Genomic DNA, 24,356 nt, shown 5'->3' with positions numbered 1-24,356 from the left:
TCCAACACCTCTCCAAGAGGTGGATTCTTCTTATTCATGATGAAAGACATCATACCTTCAAATCTATGATTGAAGTACCTACATACATTGACTGGATCCAAAGAGCACAGTTCTCCGGGTGTCTTGAATTCGATGTTTTCTACGTTAGCATTTGCCTCTCGTAGAAATTCAAGTAAGTCTTCCCAGCCATACTCAGCACAGCTCAAAGTGAGGAACCATGTGGGAGTTCCTAAGTTCCTCAGCATACATTTTAAATCACCATGACGACGGTACCAGTACTCATTAGTACCACGCTGACACGCCATGAGATTAATCAGGTGAGAATCCAAAATACGGTCTTGGACATTGACTTTATCCATAAAGTCACTTGCCGAGATGTTTTGCATGTGTATACCACTTTTCAAGATGTGGTTCACTGCATATGACAGTCCAGACAGATCGCTTTCAAACAGGAGATGAAACAAATAAGGAATGCATTGTCGAAACCTAGGATCTCCTGCATACAATCGCAAAGTCCGGTATTCAGAAGCAGGAATTTGATGAGGTCGCTCATCATATCTTCCTCCCTGACCTGTTGGAAAAAGCTGTGGGAAACACCGAGCTTCCAAACTTTCCTCCCAAACACTAATGGGACTCCCTTTCGCTTGTTTCATTTGAAACAACTCAATAGCATTCCCCATGACTTCCTTGGAATGCAAAGGATGAACACTATAATGTTCATATATTCCTTCACTAGTACAGGGTTCTACTTTCTCAATTTGACCAGCACACAAATCGCTATCCTCTTCCTCACTTACTTCCTCTTCTGCAACATATACATTTTTATAGTATTTATTATATTTTTTCAAATACAATGTTGCCCTTTTGACTTTCCTAACATCTACTAAATCTTGCCATATTTTCTTATTCTTTGTCGGAACCCCATTAACTAAGATAACAAGAGGTTCCTCTTCCACTTTTTCTACTCCAATTGTGTTAATGTTTTTCTTCAAATCTAGAGGCAAATAAACAACTCTTCCCTTTAATCCTCTCTGTAAATCTGATGGAGGCAATTTCCCTGTCTTTGGCTCCATTCTTACAATAGCCTGAAAGGGATGGATACTTTGAATCAAAATAGATTCATAAGTATTTAAATCCTTCAATTCAGAAGGAATCTCAACCAATTCCAGATTATTATGAACTGCTCTAGCAGGCATCTGGTTTTGATTTAATTTGTTACAACAATAAGTACACACACGTTGATCCAATCCCAAATCAAAACAATTTTCTACCATCAAGTATGTTGTAAAATCCTTCCATTCACTATTATTTTCCCTTTCACTTTTTCCATATAAATCCACTAACTTAGTCTGATTCTTATAATAAGTGCGTCGACAACACACACAAGTGAAATTTGGCCTCTCACTTGATTTCACCTCAAACGTCGCAATTTCCCTCTGGAAATTATCTGTACTGGAAACCTGTACACTATCTTCCACATTACTCTCTTCTTCTTGGTCAATTTCAACATTCTCCTCTTTACTTCCAAAGTAACAAAACTCAATTTCTTCACATATATTCTTCACATCTATTTCAGAACCATGCAAAAGAGCAGCGCATAATTGTTTAAGCATAATTGCTGGACTCTTAGCATAATACAACATTCTAACTAATTTCCTCACTTTATTATGATGCACTGCTAGCATCCTAAAATGATGAAAAACACTCTGGCATACTCTCCTGGAAAGACAAGCCAGTGAATGACCATGCAAACCTATCACTTCTCTCACTCTGCAAGGATCTAATTCTTGCAACAACTTCATTTTCTGCTTCAAACTTTTCTTATTAAATGACCGTATAAAATCACAAAGCAAATTGAAGGAATCCTGTCGTACACTGCAAATACTACTACACTTCCAGGTGTACACAGGACCCTTAGGACGTCTCCCTAAAACCTCATTACCTAACACCTCTTCTATCTCTGTTGTCACAAGTTTTTCTTTTTCAACTGGACAACCATCTTTCACTTCATAAGCTCGACCACTGGTGTCAACTGCATGCACCAAATCATTATCCTGGAAATAACTCTCCTCATTAAAAAATGCCTCAGAGCTTGAACTATGCATCCATTCTCCAGAAAAAACTTCACAAAAATTACTACGATTAACTATTCTCTTCCATCTACTATTTCTTTTGAAATCATAAATTGCCTTGTTTAGCTTCCTAATTCTATTGATTGTCAAAATAAATAACTTACGTTTAATTTCAAATGCCTGATCAATAACTTTCTCAACTATTTTTTTTCTCTTATAAAAAACCACTTTCTGTTGACCTTTCTTAATATTTTTTAACAAATTGCCAATTATCCTGTTGCGGAACATTCGTTTACGAATGTCCCTAAACTGTTGTTTCCTTCTACTTTCATGCATAGAGTTATCTCTTACTCTAGCAGTAACATTTCTCATTGGCCTTTCCTTACCGTTTGAATTGCTTCTCCTTTTCTGGACTGAAACATTTTCTGTAGTAATATTTTTTTTACTAGAGATATTTCTTATGAATGTTTTTGTACTCTTACCCGGTGCTTTCTTGGTGACTTGACAAATCTTTTTGTTAGAGGACTGCTGCTTTTTTTCATTCACCTGCTGTCTTTGACGTTTTGCAGCCTTTCTCACTCTTTCTTTGCTTGGCATCCTAAAATCTTGAAATAATCTGCAGTTGAATCTGTAGTAAAATATAATAAAAAATGTTATTAACCACTATTACCCAACAGTAAATTAATAACAGTCATCAAAAACTTAACACACTACTTAACATTTTTACATAGAAGAATTTTTTGTACATGGCAAATTTAGAATACAGAAATAGCAGAAAAGAAATGGAATTTATATTCATTTTACCTGTGCTGTTTTATATATGAATCTGATTTAATTTTATGACCATATTTTAATATTTTATTGAAGACACTACACATAACCTGTTTTTGAAGGTGTCTTTATTTTTAAATTAAACGGTTTACATATTTACTTTTTATTTATTATAAATTTATAAAATAAATGTTTATAGTTCCATAGGCTCAAGCACGTCAGCTTCCCATCCTATGTCATACAATTCTGACAAATCTGCATCCTCATCACGTTCTTCTTCATCCTCAGGATTGAAATCATCCAAGGGATCAACATCCACTGATGTTTCAATTACGAGTTCAATGATGAGGTCGAAATCAACTGATTGCTGATTGTCGCTCATGTTGATGTTGTCTTTATCTTTAAAGAAAGATAACAACAATGAGATGTTGCACAGTAAGAGACAAATCTCAGAGATTATAATAGTAAAATTGTTTAACAAGAGTAACATTTTGCAGCTATTATTTAACCATGTCCAACGATGCTGAGGAGCAGAGGAGGTGAAGCCTATCTCCAATTTTTCACTGAACAGGACTCATCTCTTCTTAACCTTGGATAAACCTCACCGACTCTGTGTCCCCTGCACATAATTAAATGTAAAGGGGCAGATTTATATTAACTAGCACATCCCCAGGGATGCACCAGTTAACGTGCACCGCTGCTCTGCCACCCACGGTGTGCCGCATTTACAATCAGATAGGACAAAGCTGCATCAAAACCCTGCGCCTGCTTGAAGCAGGCATAGATCTTGACGCAGGTAGGCTGAAAGCTAAAGCAACAACTAAGTGTCGTGTGCAGAAGTTGCAAAAAAGGAAAAATGGCGTTTAAACCAGTAATGAGCCCATGCTAACTTAACACAGTGTAAAGATATCCAGGATCTACATCAGTTTGGGGTTCACGAACCTGGCAGGTACAAGGCACTGAGGCTTTGCACCGTGCATGTCTCATCCCAAATCATATGTTGTTTGTGAATGAAACAATTTCCCAGACCAAATGCTTTGGATTGGCTACTTCTAAAAAATTAAACACCCCTACTATCCCGGAGTTAGAGGAATATGATGGTTGGAGTAATTTTACTCGGTTGTCCATTAAAGATTTACAGGCCCTACTCCGTAATTCTTCCTTTAACATTTCCAGTATAAATCCAAAAGGTTGGCTGCTTTGGCAACGTGCCTTATCCACGGTTTAATAACGCTGCCTTTTGCTTTATATAAGTTTTCAAATTGTATGAAATATATACCAATAGGTCGTTATGAACCTTTAGGTAGTGGTTTTCTTCATGAGGTCTGGTCGCTTCCATACACATACAGATTTTCAAAGATGATCAAGAAGTTTATCTGAATGGAGAGGAATGCACTGAGACGCCAGATCATTCACTAATGTGTAGGCACATACAGTTACACGGTTCATGCAACAAACACCGACCAAATATGGCTTGCATGTTGCAAGGCACGCCAGTTCCTGCTATCATCCCCACGTTCAAGTTGTTGGAAAATGGTAGTTATTTGATGCTCAATAATGAAGATTGTTCTGGGTTAATTAAAAGTATTCCTTTTATCGTAACAGTAAGTGAACGGGTTATTTGCTGCAGAAATGTTCTATTTCCTCCCACACATGAACATAGGGAGTTTTCAATCTGGCCACAAATACCAACCTTGGGAGCACATTTCAACGGCATGGCAAGAATAAGAGCTCTTTTGTCTCAGAGAGAGGTGGCCTTGAGTTCGGCCCATGAAACTTTCGTGCTTCACATAGCGAACACCCGTACAGAGGTGCAGACCCTTTTAAATACTGATTCGCCTTTGCATTTCAGCGACATGGTTCGGACTATCTTTAACGCGTCCTCCACAAAGGGCCTGGCGCACTTTTTTAAAGTTGTTACCAGTGGTCTCGTGACTTCATTTGAGAAAATCTTTGGAGTCATCCCTGCTTTCTTTCATTCTATTTTTTCCACTGTGCTTGGTGGATTCCCATTTTTACTTGCATTACCAACGGACGCTCTTGTGCTTTTTTACATTTTTAAATATGGATGTCCTTCCTGTGCAAGCTCCCGCCCTGCAGCTGCTGACGCTGTTCCGCAATCGCATGCTTGAATATTATGGCACAATGCCGTTGGCGATATTAAGCACGGCATATGGATTATCTTTTCGATTCTCCTACTTCACCTGTGTCCAGCCTGTATTTCACTGCCTGACCTGTGATTTCGATTGGGCCATTGATTTGTGTCTCTGCGGACCGGTTTCTCCTGACGTCGACTTTAATCAGCTGATGACTCCTATCATTACTCACGAGTTGGTTTGTCCTGGCGAAAGGATTATGGCTGTGGCATTGATGCATGGACTAATTGGTCCCTGGAATTTACTGGCGGCAACACAGTCTTTCTTGGAACAGAGCTTTCTTGAAAACCCACCGAGCTGTCCTCTGATGGTGATAGAGGATCCGGTGCTGGGAGAGCACGTATGTTCTTTTCCGCTTTTAAATTGGATGGCTGAACTCTTTTCGGATGAAGACGGTGACTTCCTATTGGAGGCTGTTGCAGCTTATTTTGCATACACAGTTATGTCATAGACCTTTTTCATGTTTGATATGCTTAGTACTAGCATTTCATTGACAATTCATTGACTTATTTGTCAAGTTTTTATTATTTAGCTTGCCAATTGGCTTAAGCCTCGATAAAGTAGTTGGCTGTTTTATTTTTCTTTAGCATTAAATTTTGCTAGTTTTTAATGTTTTACCTTGCTGACCATGCACATATAAAGTTGCAATCTGCTCTCATGAGATGGCACTTCAATTATCTTATTCAGTTCGTTTCCGGATCATGGGGAGGTGTCATGTAGATCCTGGATATCTTTACACCGTGTTAAGTTAGCATGGGCTCATTACCGGTTTAAACGCCATTTTTCCTTTTTTGCAACTTCTGCACACGACACTTAGTTGTTGCTTTAGCTTTCAACCTAATAGTTCATCGTGATTTACATGAGAATAATATGTTATTGCTCTACTATCTGCTTTACTTGTTAAACTATATCTGTACAGCGAGTGCTGAAGTTTCAAGAACAACACGATACAGAATTGTTATGAGGTCTGATCTCCACGACTTCATACTCATAACATAAGTGCAGCTTCTGCCAATTCTGGGCATGAGGCGGGTTTTATATTGCTTTGCCGAACACACATACACAACACTTGATGCGGTTCACATGAAGAGAGAGCTGGTGTATGCTGATGTGATTCCTTCAAATCTAAGACACTAAAGTATGGGCACGCCCTAAACCAACACAAAGAGACCTTCTTAGCAAATAATATAATATGTGTATTAGGGAGGGTGAGATATAAGCAGCCGCGGGCCGTGGAGGGAGTTACGGTGGGGCAGGGAGGCGGGGAGAGGGAGGGGCAGGGTGGAGCCCTCTCCACCCTGCCCCTCCCCCTCCCCGCCTCCCTGCCCCACCGTAACTCCCTCCACGGCCCGCGGCTGCTTATAAGTGTTGCTAACTCTTATTCATTTACAGCATGTTAACATACTGTCACCATTCGCTTTTTATGTACTAGTAACTATGCTGGTAATTTTGCTACTAATAATATGTGTACTTGTATTATCTAAGATACTACGCCTGAGAAGACGGCATTAGTAAATAAACATTTCAAATACACATGTGTTCTTCTTAACTCCATGTTCTGGTTTCTAAGAAATATATAACGACCGACTGTTCATGAGTTCCACGTATCCTGAGGTACTATAAGTTCATATTCTGGATTGTCTAAACATTGAGAGTTTGTTATATCCAATGTGACACTGTACCTAGCTTGCTAAGGGGTTTTTGATTACTAAGGTGAGTTTTGGGGCACCCTAATTCGCCGAGGTTCCAATCCTCTGTCCACAGTTCTGTGTGAGAACAGAAACCCTGCGACAGGGGCACCCCTGAGCCTTGCTGGAGCTTCATCACACTTGCGATACAACTCCAGCAATGCGCCACCTTTACGGCACAGATACGTCACGCATCTGTGCTGTTTTTGCCCCATGATGCGCCGCATTGTAAATGCAGCACACCATAGGTGACGGAACAGCGGCACAGAATGACTAACACATCCGTGGTGATGCGCCAGTCATCATAAATCTATCCCTATGCTTCTTATCTTGTTAGAGATGAACCGCCATATGTATCATCAAAGTTTTTTGCATTTCCTAAATAGCGAACTTTAAGGAATAAATAGCGATTCTTTACCATTCCTAGTTTGCGATGAGCTATTTGCTAATTACAAATTACCCATTCATTTCCATGCAGCAGGAGGCCCATAGGAATGAAGGTGCAATTTGCGATTAGCAATTACCTATTCGCAAATTACGAATTTTTCCGAGGGTGCAGGGGTGTCTCAAGAACACCCTGCTGCACCCCTGAAAAAGAAATTTGGGGGCATATGGCGCACATAAATTTTGAAAACATTCCTTTACCTCAAAAACGATTTTCAACTCATAATTTGAAAACACTGCACATGGGGAAATGACTTAAAATGTCCTTAAGACACATAAAAGCGTTTTTTGATTGCCTTTGCAGCATGTTTCAGTCACCTTTAACATGCCTATGTAACGCAAACATTCAAAATCTAAATTTGCCATGCACAGGTGGGAGCATATTTACAAGCAATTTGCTCCACAGACAAACTTCTTACATTGAAATGGGAAAAATAACATCAGAGACTCTCAATTACCTTATAAAGAAGCAGACACCATTATGTCCTTGTCATCAATATTAAAACCATTGCTTTTTCTCAAAAACGATTTACAAGTCATAATTTGAAAACACTCCACAGCTCCTATGCACATAAAAACCCTGTCAGTACTAATACTTCACATTTTCTCCAATTACAATTTCTCAAAGAAACACAATCTATTTGTAAAACACTTGAGACAAAGCAACATTTGAAAAACACAACTTTCTTCATAATTTTCTCCTTAAAGCACACTATTTTCTATCTAAATTAAAGAAATCTTTTCTCACCTTAGCAAATACTTTGAGTTTCAAAACAGTCTCAGAAACACACCAATTTGTCTTCAGCAGAGCAAAAGGTATGCACTCCAGAGTCTGCAGCTATCAAAAGCACAGAAATGCTGTAATTCTTCACACATATCTCTCATGTCACCCAATCAAAACTCTTCCCTCACTTTTTTTCAAATCAAAACCCTTCCCCCCTCTGCCCCCTCTCTGCTTTTTCTGCATAGCAACCACCTCTTGCAAGACCTCTGGTGTTTCCAAGTTCACACAACAATGTTGCAATTGAACTCTGAACTCTCAGTGCACCTGCATATCCAGTGCAATCTTTCATTTAATGATTTTTTCTTCGCCACTCAAAATACATCTTTCAACGAACTCATCCATGCACCCTAACTTTCTGTTTTCAGCAATCAAAATGCACCAATTACTCTTACTGCTTCATTAACACAGAAACTCCTCAGTTTTTTTCATTTTACACTCTCATTTTTTCAACTGCCATTTCATTGCCACACTTCATCTGACTGCAGGAGAACCTTCTCTCGCCATGTTTTCTGTCTGGATTGTTGGACATAGTTACATCTATTGGGCTCAGAGGTACGCTGACAACAGGAATTTACCTAACCTCAATTTACAAGATGTGGAAATTAAGTGGTTTGGCCACAGAGGATTAAAATGTCACCAATTGATACCATTGGTGAAAACCTTTATGCATTTGCCAAAACCTGACCTGTTAATTGTGCACTGTGGAGGTAATGATTTGGGCACTTTGACTGGGGTAGGTCTGGAAATGCTTTTAAAGGACACCTTTGAGCAATTGATGGCACTTTTTCCTCAGACTGCCTTGGTATATTCAAATATATGCCAAAGACAAAAATGGAGGTGGTCGAACCAATTTTGTCCACAAATTGAGAAATCGAGGAAGCATGTAAACAAATCTGTTTCAGCTTACATGAGAGACCATGGAATGGGCTCCCTGTACAACAATAACTTGCGTTACTACATGCAAGATATCTACAGAGGAGATGGAGTTCACTTCTCAGATGAGGGCAACAGAATTTTCATTCTGAATTTAAGAATGTGCATTGGTACCTACTTATAAGTACCTAAATGTACCATAAACCCAAAAGCTCTTCTAAGAGCTACCCTACATCTGATCACTCACAATTATTATTTTACTCTAACTTTTTTCACTAATTTTCAAGAAAGTACGCTCCCCAGAACGCTTCCCGGTTCGCGAACCGGGCGCACTCCACGCAAAAAAACTAAAAAAACGATATATTTTTTTTTTGCCCTGCGAGACCCTTTTAAAGCCTCCACATCAAACCTAGGGGGTCAGGGAGGATCTACTATGCCCCCTTATGGTCATTTGCCCCTTCGCTTTGGCCTCCTCTTGTCTCTCGATCCTACCGAGAGACAAGATGGCGGCCGCTACGGACTGTTTGGAATGTTTACAGACGCCGAAGAACCAATCAGCTTCGCAAAGCTCCGTAACGCGAAAAGTACACCAAGCGGAGCGCTGTTACAGATATATATCTTTTTTTGAACGTTAATTTCTCAAAATCCACTGGAGCACATATATTGAGACCTAGCAAAGGCACATCGGGCTACCAGTCCCTACAATTTTGCCAAGTTTCGTGCAAATCCATTCAGCCGTTCGATTATTATTATTTTATTTTTTTTGCCCCGCGGGGCCCTTTTAAAACCTCCACATCAAACCTAGGGGGTCAGCGAGAATCTACTATGCCCCCTTATGGTCATTTGCCCCTTCGCTTTGGCCTCCTCTTGTCTCTCGATCCTACCGAGAGACAAGATGGCGGCTGCTACGGACTGTTTGGAATGTTTACAGACGCCGGAGAACCAATCAGCTTCGCTTCACAAAGCTCCGTTGCGCGAAAAGTCCGCGTACCGGAGCGCTGCCCGGTCCGCTGTTACAGATATATATCTTTTTTTAAACGTTAATTTCTCAAAATCCACTGGAGCACATATATTGAGACCTACAAAAGGCACATCGGGCTACCAGTCCCTACAATTTTGCCAAGTTTCGTGCAAATCCATTCAGCCGTTCGGGCTAAAAGTGAGGCCAACCGTCCTATGGAAAACTCAATGTTAAAAACACGTTTTGGGACCCCCCTTTTTTCTCGACCCCCCCTGGACGAACCCCCCCCCCAATTTTCAGGGGCTGCTCAGAAACAAAATGTGCCATTTTCCTGAAAATTTCAGCCAATTCCGTCCACAAACGCCAAAGTTATTAGACATAGAATTTTCAAAAATCCCATAGAGAAAAAATCCTAACTATATATACCTACTGGCGACCGCCAGATATATATATATACACACACACACACACATGTATATATATATATATATATATATATATATATATATATATATATATATATAACCTACTGGTGGTCGCCAGTATGTAGCCATAGTTAGGATCTAGTTTCCATAGGGAAATGTTTTTTTATTTGCCAATAACTTTGGTGCCATTCACGAATCTTTGCAAGATTTTCTACACTAATATGCTATTCACCTCAGCTACTGTGTTGAAAGTTTCGGGGTGATCCGTCAAGCAGGGGCCGAGAAAAAGGGGGGTCCCAAAACACATTTTTTCCATGTGAATTTCCATAGGAAACTTTAGACACTGCAACAGCCAATTTCGTAAGCAATGCTTCACGGTCACCACAAAGTAACTGAGGTGATCAAGGCAATATATATATATATATACATATGGCGGACTAACTGGGTGGAAATAAATAACACTTTGCACTAATATTGGGTCCTCGCTCGTTTTTCAGGTGGAAAAGCCGAAGTTAGTAATGAGAGAGCGGATATATATATACACACACACACACATATATATATATATATATATATATATATATATATATATATATATATTCACCACCAAGAAATTATACTCGCACTCCTCCAGGGAATAATTTCAGCAGGTTTTATTTATTCATTGTGCCATTACAGCACACAGCATTTCAACCTACGCGTTTCGATCTCTCGATCTTCCCTGATGGAGGAGTGCGAGTATAATTTCTTGGTGGTGAATTAAATTACAGGGAAAGCCCGTCCCTGCAACTCGCACCAGCTGTGTGACAGTGTGCCCTCTGTACCGGGATTGCTTTGGTGATTAATTTGGAAAATACGAAGGTGCACCCAACTGATCTTTGGGCTTCCTGCTGACTGTGATTACAAGCAGAAATTGCAGCGGCTCCGTAAACGCGAATGCGTGACAACGGACTTATGCAGGCTTGAATGGAGTGAAGCTCCCGGGCATGAACAGAGAAACGCCGACCAAAGAAATTGCTTAGAGACTCTTCGCGACGACGGTGGCACATACAACAAAGCGCAAAACCTGAAAACAAGGTGAGAGCGCGAATGCATAAAAGTGCTAAATCATTGAAGAGACTTTACAAACAGTCGCAGCGAGCGGAGGCAATTAAAGCGACAGTGTAAACGTTAATCTGCGCGAACTTGCCTATTGTACATTGAACTATCCAGGGAAAGCAGGGGAAACTGTGGAATTGTGACCACAGAGTTTGACAGCATTTATTTCACAAAGTTACTTATCTCCTGGGTGAGAATATATAATAACGTGGCATTACAGCAGTACAACTAAGATTCAATAATGGAGGAGAGAGCTCTCAAACGTGCACAGAGAGCGGAAGCTATGTTTCAAAAGACTATTCCAAATGAAACCGTGAAGAGCAATACTGAAACATCAAATGTAACAGGAGAGAATACATTAAAACAGCTATTCTTTCAAATGGAGAGATCACTAAAAAAAGAAATCACAAAAAGCTGGGAGATTCTAACATTGGAGAAGTACATAGAACAAAAAATGGTACCAAGAGGATTGAGAATATTCATCCTCCCAAACCATCCTGACACTAGATCGGAAATGCTGATCGACTGGGGAAATAACATGCAGTGTTCGTATAACATGATGATTATCATTGTTAAGTATGCCAAAATAGACATTGATGAAATACGAAAAAAGGTGGAAGAGATTGAAGCTAAAATACAGGAAATGAATAAGGATGAAGAAGTGAAAAAATTACGAAAAATAATGGAAAATAACCTGGACAAACATGAGAAAGAGGTGGAAGAAAGAAAAGAAAGAAAATATAGAAGAGATGAGCATGATTACGCTACAGGTACAATCCTTACTTTTGCTAAACGCTTCATAACATTAAGACAACAACTGAAAGCAAATAAGAAGCCACTAATTGCATCAATGAATACGACCCCAAGTGAGTCAGATACTGACTTCAGTGAAAATGAAGAATCTGGGCCACAAGGACAAAAACCTTCTTTTTTTGAGGAAATGAAATTGGTATACTTCGACCAGCAATTACCAAAAGGCAGAGGCAAAGGCAGAGGAAGGGGGTTCTCAAGAGGACGTGGAATAGGGAGTGGTTCCCAAACATCAGGAGAACCAAGCGCAAAACCAGACGAAGCCAAAGGAAAAAGCAAGGGATACAATTTGAGGAACAGAGTAACGAATGCTTAAGTTGTCCTGAAGAAAAAGAGCCATATTTGATAATAAATCTATCCAAACACGTACTAACCAGAGCAGAAGAGACTCTTTTAAACAAAGGACTGACATTCTGTCCAGAAAAACACTGGGATATAGTAGAAACAAAAATAGATCTGTAGAAGTACGTGAGAAAAATAAAATTGGCGAAAGTTTTAAAAAAACAGGGAAGACAAATTGTGGAATTAAATATCAACAGCAATAATATGAATACTAATGAAGATCAAGGTATTTTAAGCATTCAAGATATACCAGCACTAAGAACTGTGCATGGTTTGGACAATGAAATAAATGAAGAAAGTATCCCGGATACTCAAATTCTAACTGAAATGGGACAAGTAACAAGTGGTCATCCAAAAACAAATTTTAAAAAACAATCAAAGTTTTGTCCCATATTGCACCCAGGGAATAAAATTTTAATTTTTTATGACTTGGTGAATGAGGAATTAGACCGACTAAGCAACACTAAGACACGGAAGAAAGAAAACTTGACGATAAATGAACGAAAAGCATTGGATACACTGATGGCAAATGAAAATCTGGAAATAAAACCCGCCGACAAAGGCGAGAATATAGTGATCCAGGACAAAGAGGATTACATAAAGGAAGCTATGCGCCAGTTAAGTGACACCAACAATTACAAAAATTTGAGGAAAAATCCAATTAATGAAATGATATTGGATTTGGAAAGTCGTCTTTAAAAGTGGCAAGAATCAAATTTATTAAGTGAAAATGAAGTACAATTCCTCAATAACCAAAACCCCATTACTCCAACGTTATACTTTCTTCCGAAAGTGCACAAGACATTAAACAAACCTCCAGGGAGACCCATTATTTCTAGTTGTGGGTCCCTGTATGAGAATGTCGCTAACTATGTGGACCACTTCTTAGCCCCAATCGTACCTACCTCACCCTCGTACATAAAGGACACGGGGGATTTCCTCAGGCATTTGATGGACATTGGATGGAAGGATGGTTACCGGCTGGTAACCATCGATGTTATATCTCTCTACACCTCGATAACTCATGAGCTGGGTCTGACAGCAATACAGTATTTCCTCAAACAAAAACCGATTGAACAATTGAAGCACTGCAGGATGCTAGTCGAAATGATAGAGATGTGCCTTAGAAATAATGTCTTTCTTTTCAATAAGGTACACTATTCCCAAACCTGTGGGACAGCAATGGGAGTTTCCTTCTCTCCAAGCTACGCCAACCTAGTTATGGGTTGGTGGGAGAAAATGGTAGCTTGGAGAGAAGGAAATGACCAGCACGTAGCCAGAGTGGTTCCCTGGCTGCGTTTCATAGACGACCTATTCATAATATGGAATGGATCAAATAATGAGTTCCTGGAGTATATGGAAATCCTTAATAACAACGATGTGGGATTGAAATTCACACATTGTATAAGCACTAGTGAAATAGTATTCCTGGATACGAAAGTCTATGTGAACAATGGCCAGCTGGAAACAACAGTCCACAGAAAAGCCATGGCCACGAATAGTATCCTTCATGGACAGAGTTCCCATCCTGAGGCGCTGAAAAAGAATATACCCTATGGTGAATTCATCAGGATGAAAAGGAATTGTTCGAATCAAGGTGAAATGAATATCAAATTCAAAGAAACAGCAGCCAGATTCAGCAAAAGAGAATATAAACAATGTGACATTGAACGAGGTGAAAAGAGAGCAAGAGAAAAAAGCAGAAATGAAACACTGATCCCGAAAAAAGAATTACAAAAAGAATCAACCACAAGGGAACCAATCAGAATGATACTTACATATACTAAAGAGAGCCACATGATACGTAAGACACTAGAAAAGTATTGGCATATTGTGCAAAAATATCCAGACATTGGCAAAGAACTTGGTCAACATCCACAAATGACATTCCGAAAAGCGCCATCCCTGTCGGATAAATTGGTTAAAAGCCATTTTGAGAAAAAGAAAAAATCGAACAATTGGCTGCAGGGAAGACAAAATGGCTTCACTAAATGTAGCCAATGTAAGGCGTGTCAAGTGGGACGAAATCTATCCAAACTAAAGGATCCCAAAGGAAAGACCTTTAATGTGGGAAGTACAATCACTTGCAAAACAACGCATGTGGTATACCTATTGCAATGTTTCTGTGGTAAAAGATACATCGGAAGCACTATTTGCTCACTAAACAAACGAATATTGGAACATATTCGAGCAATAGAAAATCGTGATCCAAGTTATGCAATGGCCAAACACATGTTGACCCATGAAAAGAAGACATGGAAGAATATAACTTACAGTGGATTGGCAACAGTGCCAATAAAAGAGAGAGGTGGAAACAGATTAATGACACTACGTCGTCTTGAATCAAGATTAATCATTCGATTTAAAACAAAGATCCCGTATGGATTGAACAGGGATGAGGAACTTTATGTGCACCTTTGAGTATATCTACCCTCCATACTAAAAATCTGGCCAACATGGATAATATAAAATCTACTGAACAACGTATAACTGTCAGAGACTTTGGGCACTAAGTCCCCATATAATCACACATGCACGCAAAAACTGACTCCGTTACAATAAGGTAACGCAATAGTTAAAAAAATAAGTGGAAGCATACATGAAATGATATAACTGATGTTAGAATGCATGCAAAATAATCAATATCCACTTGACTCACTGAGAGACCCATTGCGTGTGGAGAACCAAGCGCCGTGTTTACAAGCACACCAGTATGCCACCCAGAAAAGAAAACAACAGGAATAAAATCAAAGGTGAACAGTAACTACCAGGACCATAATGCACCATAATAGTGCGGATATGACTAACTGGTATAAAAGACTGAAACTAAAGAAAGACAAATGTTTGTAACCGTGAACAAGATCGAGAGATCGAAACGTGTAGGTTGAAATGCTGTGTGCTGTAATGGCACAATGAATAAATAAAACCTGCTGAAATTATTCGCTGGAGGAGTACGAGTATAATTTCTTGGTGGTGCATTAAATTACAGGGAAAGCCCGTCCCTGCAACTCGCACCAGCTGTGTGACAGTGTGCCCTCTGTACCGGGATTGCTTTGGTTATATATATATATATATATATATATATATATATATATATATATATATATATATATAAATAACCTACTGGTGGTCGCCAGTATGTAGCTATAGTTAGGATCTAGTTTCCATAGAGAAAAAGTTTTTTTATTTGCCAATAACTTTGGTGCCATTCACAAATCTTTGCAAGATTTTCTACACTAATATGCTATTCACCTCAGCTACTGTGTTGAAAGTTTCGGGATGATCCGTCAACCAGAGGCCGAGAAAAAGGGGGGTCCCAAAACACTTTTTCTCCATGTGAATTTCCATAGGAAACTTTAGACACTGCTACAGCCCGAACTGCTGAACGGAATTATACCAAGTTTGGCAAAAAGGTAGCTCTATGGTTCAGAAAGCACTCTTTCTGTTAAATGATGTAAATCCGTTCAGTAGTTCCTTAGAAATTTTAAGATTTCTCAGTTATACAACTGTGGCCACGGTGGATCCACATACCCTCCCGATCTGGTGCCTGAGATCTGATTGGCTGCCAAAACTTCAAACCAGGAAGTGTTGGCAGCCATCTTGTGACTCGGATTAACCGAGTCACAAAACAAAACGTTAAAAAACAATAAAAGGGGGCAGGGTAGAAACACCCTGACCCCCTAGGCCTGTTAAAAAAAAGCATTAAAAAAAATGCTGGCGGGATTTGCAATTGATCCATAAATCTGGCTGAAAATGTTTTAAAAAAATGAAGCATGGCTGCTTACCAGGTCCCGGGGGTAATTAAAAATAAAGATGTGAGGGACTGCCTCCTCCCCAGGGCTATATGTTATTAGAATGCGTGGGGGGCTTCAGCCACCCACGCAGCCGTGGGGACAGCCACCTCCCCAAGCCTATTAAAAAATAATGTGTGGTGGACTCCAAGCCCACCTCACAGCCCAGGGGACCACCACCTCCCTGGGCTTAATTTCTGTTGGTAGGGGGCTGCGCAGCCTGCAGCTCCCTCGTGGAGCCATAAATGGCCCTGGGGACCGCCACCCCCAGGGCCGGCTCCAAAAATGTCACGGGGTACCCACCTCCGGGATATTGCAGTTGGCCATGCGATTGCGGGAGCTATTCTCCCACCATCCCATAGCAAACAATGCTCCGGTTTGAGCAAGCAAGAACATTATGCTCTTGATTGTTCAAAGTGAAGCACTTTGCTTTTTACACCCAGGGAGCTGCATGTCAGTAGCTCCCTGGGTGTAAAAAGCAATGCCGGCTACTGCAGGAGGCGGGAGATGGCCAAGGCCAGGGGGGCTTCAGGCAAGGAGCCCAAGGAGCTGGCCATGCCCCAGGGGATCAGGTCCCTGGGGCTGAAAATGGCCCGAAGGGAGGGGGCCACTTGACCACCCTCTCACTTAAGGAAAAACAATGGTTTAAAAAAATTAAAGGCCTTGCCCCAGGAGATGGGGTTCCCTGGGCTGCAATTGGCCTGGAGAATGGGGGTCCAGCCCCTGGAGCCAAAATCGGCCTCGGGAGGGGGGCTGCGCAGCCGCCTCCCTTTTTATTTAAAACAATATAAAAAATGGGTTGGCAGCTCCCTGGAGGCCCCACCCTTTTCTCCATTACTCTGTAAACACACCTCCTTGCGCACTCTTGGTTGGGGGATGATGTCCCCTTCGCTAATGAGGGTCCTTAGGGGCCAACTAGACCACCTGTTACCTCCAGTAAGCCCCACACAATGGGATTGCTGAAAGTTGCTCGGAGGCCACGCCCCTTTTCCCACCACTCTGTAAACGCAACTCTCGGCACACTTCTTGTGGGGCGATGAGTTTCCCTTGCCTCCCGAGGGACTCAGTACTAAAGTGGACTTCATCCCCCAAGCAGCAATGAACAAGGAAGCGTGTTTGCAGAGTGGTGGGGAAAGGGGGCATGGCCTCTCACCACCTCTCAGCAATCCAGCTGCGTGGGGCTTACTGGAGGTAACGGGAGGGCTAGTTGGCCTCCAAGGACCATCAAAATCCAAGGAGACTTCATCTGCCAATTAGTTGTGCAGCAGGAGGCATGTTTCAGTGGCGGAGAAAGGGGTGTGGTTTGTGACCACCTCTCAACAATCACACTGTGTGGGTATTATGGAGGTAACAGGTGGGCTTGTTGGCCCCTAAGGAACCCCAACAGCAAAGGGGACTTCATCCCCTAACGAATAGTGAGCCAGGAAGTGACTTTTCAGAGTGGTGGAGAAAGGGGGTATGGCCTGCTAACAGAACTCAGCAATCCTACTGTATGGGACTCATTGAAGGTAAGAGGAGGGGTAGTTGGACGTCCTTGGGTTACTACTACCCCTCCTGTTACCTCCAGTAAGTCCCACACAGCAGGATGGCTGAGAAGTTTTCACAGGCCATGCCTCCTTTCTCCACCACTCTGCAAATGTGCCTACCGGCGCACTACTAGTTGGGGTATAAAGTCCCCTTGGCTCCAGTGGAACCTTGGGGGACTAAGAAGCCCTCCTGGTACCTCCTGCAATTCATACGCAGCAGAATTCCTGAGAGCTGGTCGGAGGCCCATCCCCCTTTCTTCACCACTCTGCAAATCTGACTGCTAGTTAAAAAACCTTAGAGATTCACACAAAAAAACAAAAGTTACAGAGACGTTATAGTTAGGAATTAGCATTTAAAAACCCTAGATATTCACACAAAAAAACAAAGGTTACAGGGACTTTATAGATATAGGTACTGGACCTCATCCTTCGCTATAATTTCCCAATCCCCCCTCTATACATTGTGTTGTGACTTTATAGTTAGGGTCAAATTTTACTCATACAAAATATCATCAGTGATGTCACTGACCATGTCATGAGTTGTGTTATATGTGAGGTCATAAGCAGTGCATTGCAGGGGGGGCAAGTCATAGTTAACTCAGATAGCTATAAAGGCTGAATTTCTCTAGTTTTGTATGAGTAAAATCTGACCCTAACTATAACGTCCCTGTAACCTTTGCTTTTTTGTGTGTTAGAAATATATATATATATTCACTGAAAAAAACATAGAAATTCCGCTGTTAAAGTTAGTTCAGCTAACTATCATTTGCGCCCCTGGAATGCACTGCTGATGAAGTCACATATTACATCATTCATGACATGGTCAGCGACATCACCGATGACATCACTTATGACATCTCAAATGACATCACTGATGACATCACTGATGACATCATCCAGTGACTGTGTGTTTCTATAAAGTTTAAATATGTTTTAGGGCCACGCCCCGTGGCGCGTTTTAAGTTGGGGGATTAAGTACCTTTGAATCCTGAGGGTCCCTGGGGGCCAACTAGCCCATCAGGTACCTCCATTAAGCACCACAGAGATGCGTTGCAGAGAGGTGTAAAAAGGGGCGTGGCCTCGGACCACCTATCTGCAACGCAGCCCTGTGGCGCTTACTGGAGGTACCTGGTGGGCTAGTTAGCCCCTAGGGACCCTCAGTATTCAAGGGGAATTAATTCCCCAACTTAAAACATGCCTCGGGGTGCGTTTGCAGAGTGGTGCAGGGTGGGGGCGGGGCCTCCGGCGCGATGCCAGCTTTTTAAAAACAAATCATTTTTTTAGAAGGGACGGTGTGGCCCCCTTCTTTTACTATTTTTGGGGCCCTGGAGACCCCATCCACCAGGGCCTGACCCCATTTTTTATTTTTTTTAAAAAAGGAGGGGGGCCACGTGGCCCCCCTCCAGAGGCCAATTATGGCCCCGGGGACCCCATCACCCGAGGCCTGGCCACCCTCTTTATTTATTTTTATTTTTTTGTTGGGAGGGGGGCTGCGTGGCGCCCCTTCTCAGGCCAATTATGTCTCCGGGGACCCCATCCCCCGGGGCAGGCCTGTCCATTTTTTAAATGTATTTATTTATTTTGAAAGGGGACATCCCTCCCGGGCTACTTCTGGCCCCAGGAACCCCATCCCCCGGGGCCTGGACAGTCTTTTTTCTTTTAGGTGGGGGGCCACATGGCCCCACTCCTAAGACCAATTATGGCCCCGGGGATCCCATCCCCCAGGCCGGCCTGTCAGTTTTTTAAAATTATAATTACAGGCCTCACTGTTGGGGACCGTGAAGGGAGCCCCAATGCCCCCACGGTCCCACCGTCCTGCGGAAGCCAGCATTGCTTTTCCACAAGGGGAGCTGCTGACATTCAGCTCCCCTTGTGGAAAAGCAATCCTGCTTTGCTTCATTGAAGCGAGAGCAGGTTTTCCTGCTCTCGCTTCAATGAAGCAAAGCAGGGTCTGTTATAGCAAACAGCAATGTCCCGGGGGGTGGGCACCCCGGGACATTGCAGGAGCCGGCCCTGGGGGGTGGTGGTCCCAAGGGCCATGAAGGGTTCCAGGAGGGGGGCCGCGCGGCCCCCCTCCCAATGTGTGCAAATCCCCGGGGAGGTGGTGGTCCCCAGGGCGTCTGGGGGTGCTCGAACTCCCCCACAGAGGTTATTTTTTTTTAAATTAGAGCCCCGAGGAGGTGGCAGTCCCCGGTGCTGCAGGGGGGCTACGTACCCCCGTGTTTTTTTCATCAAAGCTCCTGGGAGGTGATGGTCTCAGGGGCATGTGGGGGGGGTTCGAGCCCCCCCACACAGAATATTATAATTTTTTTAAATAGAGCCCCGGGGAGGTGGCGTGCCCCCCGCAAAACATAAATAAAGACCCGGGCGGTACCCGGGGCTGCAGGGGCCCCGCTATACATTTTCTGCATGCCCCTGAGACCTGGCCCACCCGGGGGCTTAAAAATAAAAAATAAGGAAGAACGGGAGCCCGCGCTTCCTTTTTTTTTTTTTCATCCGTATTCGCGCACCCAACGGGAATTCGGCTGATAAAAAACAAAATGCTTTCTTTGGCCCTGGGTGTCTCTGGGGGACCCCCTCAGCAGGCCTAGGGGTTCAGGGTGTGTGTACCCTGCCCCTTTTCTTGTTTTTCATCCTTATTTCTCTGTTTTCTTGTGACTCGGTTACCGAGTCACAAGATGGCTGCCAATACTTCCTGGTTTGGAGTGTTGGCAGCCAATCAGAAGCTCGTGCTCGGGAGGGCTTGCGTACCCACCACAGCCATAGATATCAAAACTTTTTATTTTCTAATTTCTTAGGAACTATTGAATGGATTTACACATCTAACAAAAGGGTTATTTCTGAACCAAGACCTACCTTTTTGCCAAATTTGGTGTAATTCCGTTCAGAGGTTCTGGCTGTAGCTTTGTCTAAAGTTTCCTATGGAAAATAACATGGGGAAAACACGTTTTCAGACCCCCCTTTTTTCTCGGTCCCCGCTTGACGATTCACCCCGAAACTTTCAAGACAGGAGCTGACCAGAGCGCCACACTAGTTTTGAAAATTTCGCGAAGATTTGTTAACCGGTGCCAAAGTAATTGGGAAAAGAAAAAATGCTTTTTGAATAGAAACAAGGTCCTAACTATAATTACCTACTGGCGACCGCCAGTAGGTAATATATAGTGTAAGCTTGCAGGTGTACCGTTTACACACCGTATGTGCTTTCTCCAGTAGATCTTACTTTATTTCCATACAGCCTAGAGCAATCTATAAAGGGTACAGAAGACAATCATATTATTTTCAGGTATACACACAATGCTGACTGTGGGGGGAGATATGCTAATTGAAGAATAGGACTAACTCTGTCTTTTGTCCTTATAGGTTTCTTCCTCTCTGTTCCCTTCACAACCTCACCTGCCCTCAGTTGATCATCACAACTGTCTATGCTTTAATAGCTTTCAGCAGTTGAGAATATCGAGAGGTGGACTGAGCATCGCATTGATTCTGAGGAATTTGTCAGGCTGACAGATGTATAAAAATAATTTGTTGAACATTTAATTTAAAAAAGTTTTAGTTATGCTGGTTTGGATTTTTTGTTTCGGGTACTATGTAGGAAGTTTTTTTCTATAATAGGTTTTTGGATATTGATTCTAAGTAGTGTACTCCTTGGTTAATAGAGTTTTACTTTACATTGTAGCATGTCACACATTCTATTAGTTTGTTTGCTAACTTTAGGTTTGATTTGGGTAACTGATTGTTTAATTAGTTGCTGTTAGTAGCTTTGTTTTTTTTGTACTGAATTGTTGTTTTTGGCTTCTTGAGCCACAGTGCTATTGTAGACATTCCACAATGGTATTTGGAGTTTGGGTTAACGTCTGTGTCCAAAGCGGTGCAGCCTGACAACTCAAGTATCTTCAAAATAAACCAGTAGGGGACCTAGTTTGTGTTTGTTTGGTTCATAGAAAGGACTTTCTCTAAGTAAGTTATAGTGGTTAGCCACCTCTGTGACAGGGTCATAGGCTAACGCAATCACCTTTTTAATTTCAAAGTTAAATTGGCTGTTTGTTGGATATTATACACATAGTGCAGGTTGTTGGAAGTGTCACCAAATTCTTTTGTTAAAGTAGCAGTAATAGCCTTTTATGACTGTGTGTGGGTAAAGTTTAAGGATAGTTTGAATGATGGCTCTAACACTATTTTATGTGGGGAGTAATTTGTTTTATTTTTAATATATCTTAGTAGTACATAGTAATTGCTAATTTTGTTTATTAGGTAGCAGGGCATATATGAATGGAATATGAGTTTGTTGATATTCATCATGTATGGGGTTATATCGGAGTGAATAGGAAGGAGCACTGTCCTCGTGTGGTCCCAGAGGGGTGCTCCTGAACCCTCCCTTAAACACAGACAGCTGTTAGGCCACTTAAGTATTGAAATCTTTTCTTTTATTTGGCTAGTTTTGTTCAACCAATGTAGGGAGACGATTTCTCTCAAACTCTGTGATAGGAATCTTAAGGCAGTCTGTAAACAAACATGGGTAGCATATTCTCTCTACTTGCTGCTTTACGTCCGTTTTAAGTGTAGTCCTCAGAAAGGATGACGAAAACCGAGGGGAAGTAAAGAAAGAAAACCAAAACAAGCTCAGGCTTCCTTTCTCAGATGTAGGGGGTTGGGGTTTATGCACCTCCACCAGTGCCCTATCAGTGAAGTGCCTAGGTGAGGGATTTTGTGTGCTTAAGTCGGCGTGGCACGTAACCCCGCCCACCAACCCTTTAATGAAAATAAACATGCAGCTGGCACTTGCCTGAGTCCATGCCCCTCCTGGGCCTTGGTGAGGGGAGATACAGCCTCCTCGTTCCCCTTTTGAATGCCAGTCTCAATCACAGTGCTCTGGGGCGTCTCACATGTTCTGTGGTTTCCTCCTTCTCTTGTGAATCCTCCACGTCCTTAGGGGACTCTTCTTCTCTCTCCTTGTCAATTCGGGCTCGCACGTCTTCTTCTCCTGTGTCTCTCTCACACCGCCGCCGCTCCCCCTCTTTTCCGTCCGCTGTCCGCCAACAACCTGGGTTCATCTGTGCTGCCCCCCCTTGTCTCTCGATGGTTGTGGTCACGTCCTTGCGACGTAACTGGTGATCTAGACCACCTCCTTCACTTCCTGGTTGGCATGTATCCGCCACCATTTTGGATATGTTGCGATGCTCGTGATTGTCAATAGAGAATTCCATCATCCAAGTTTGACATTTAATTAATTTTAATACGTTATCTGCAGTAGACAATATTATGATATTTTAGCATTATTAACGTTATCATGTAGGAGGAAGGCATCTTCATTATGTGTGGTAGTTAAGCGGTCAGGAATTTGGACATCATAGTATCTTTTAGGAGCTAGAGGGGTATCACTGGCAGCTTTTTTAGTTCATCATATTAAGTGTATTAAAGTCAGTATAGCAGGCAGGTGGCCTGTGATGGTTTGGGGACCTTAGGGAATATATTTTTAACATTTTAGCTGTGGACTCTTGGGAGCTAGTGCTTGCCTCTCTTAAATCTTGTAGTACATGCCTTACATCATTTACAGTGACATTAAGGGGGTGGTTATGTTTCCTTACAATAATAACAATGTTATCTTTTGTAGTGGTCCTAGCAAAGCGAGCATTAGAGTAATATTTAGTACATTTCCAATTGAGAGTTTCTGTGTTTGCACTTTCTTGGCTTTAAGTGTAGCTCATATGAGGGACTAATTTTTTCCCTTCATGTGATGTGATGTATTTTTCTCTTTCTGTCATTTTGTCTGAATATAGTGTAATAATAGAAATAATTAAATGTTTAATAATGTATAATACATTTATTATTGACATCCAAATTTACAGTACTTGTTTCCTATTTTAAACATACATGTGTGCTCTTGTTGGTAATTACACTTTTTATTTTCAGGTTTTCTGGGGTTGGAGGGAGGGTGTTGTTATCTGGGTCAGGTGGCTCCTTTCCTATTCAGGGGGAAAAAAAATGTGTTTATTTTAAACGTTTGTTTGTTGGTAGTTAGTGGAAGGTGAGGAAGTTTAATTCGATTTTTACTGTTTTAGGGTGAGGTGGTATTTAATAATTTGTTTAGTTTGCTTACTTTTTAAGTGTCTTTTTCCAGGTTTGTGATTGCTGTAGCTATGCAGTAGATTAGTAGATTCTCAATGTTGTAGCAATTTCTTTTTAGTATCTACAGTTTAAGACATAAAAGCACTAGAGTGTTTTGTAAATTATTTATGATTTTTTTATTAATTCATTTATAAGTTAGTTAAAATAAATGTTTTACATACTTTAGAAGGTAGTTGCATATATTGTTTTCACTTCTGTTTTCAGGTTGTTTTTTGGAAAATCTGGCAAAGTATCATCTTCTTGTAGATTTTGTACTTTTTGGTCTAGTAAGTAGTCACATTTTGTATACCTTTTATATTGTTAGTTTAATTGACTATATACTTTTATTGGTTACTTTGCTTTACTGTGTGTTTTTATTGCTTAGTGCTCATTTAGCTTGAATTCTTTCAGTAATTATCGCTCATGGTGAATGCTAATAAAGTGTTTATTTTATAATATTGAATATATATTTTGATTTTGTTTTGTTTTAATTTGCATGTATTATTTATG

This window comes from Lissotriton helveticus, chromosome 7 (assembly GCF_964261635.1).
Source record: "Lissotriton helveticus chromosome 7, aLisHel1.1, whole genome shotgun sequence".
Classification (NCBI taxonomy): domain Eukaryota; kingdom Metazoa; phylum Chordata; class Amphibia; order Caudata; family Salamandridae; genus Lissotriton; species Lissotriton helveticus.
This window is presented reverse-complemented; position numbering follows the sequence as displayed.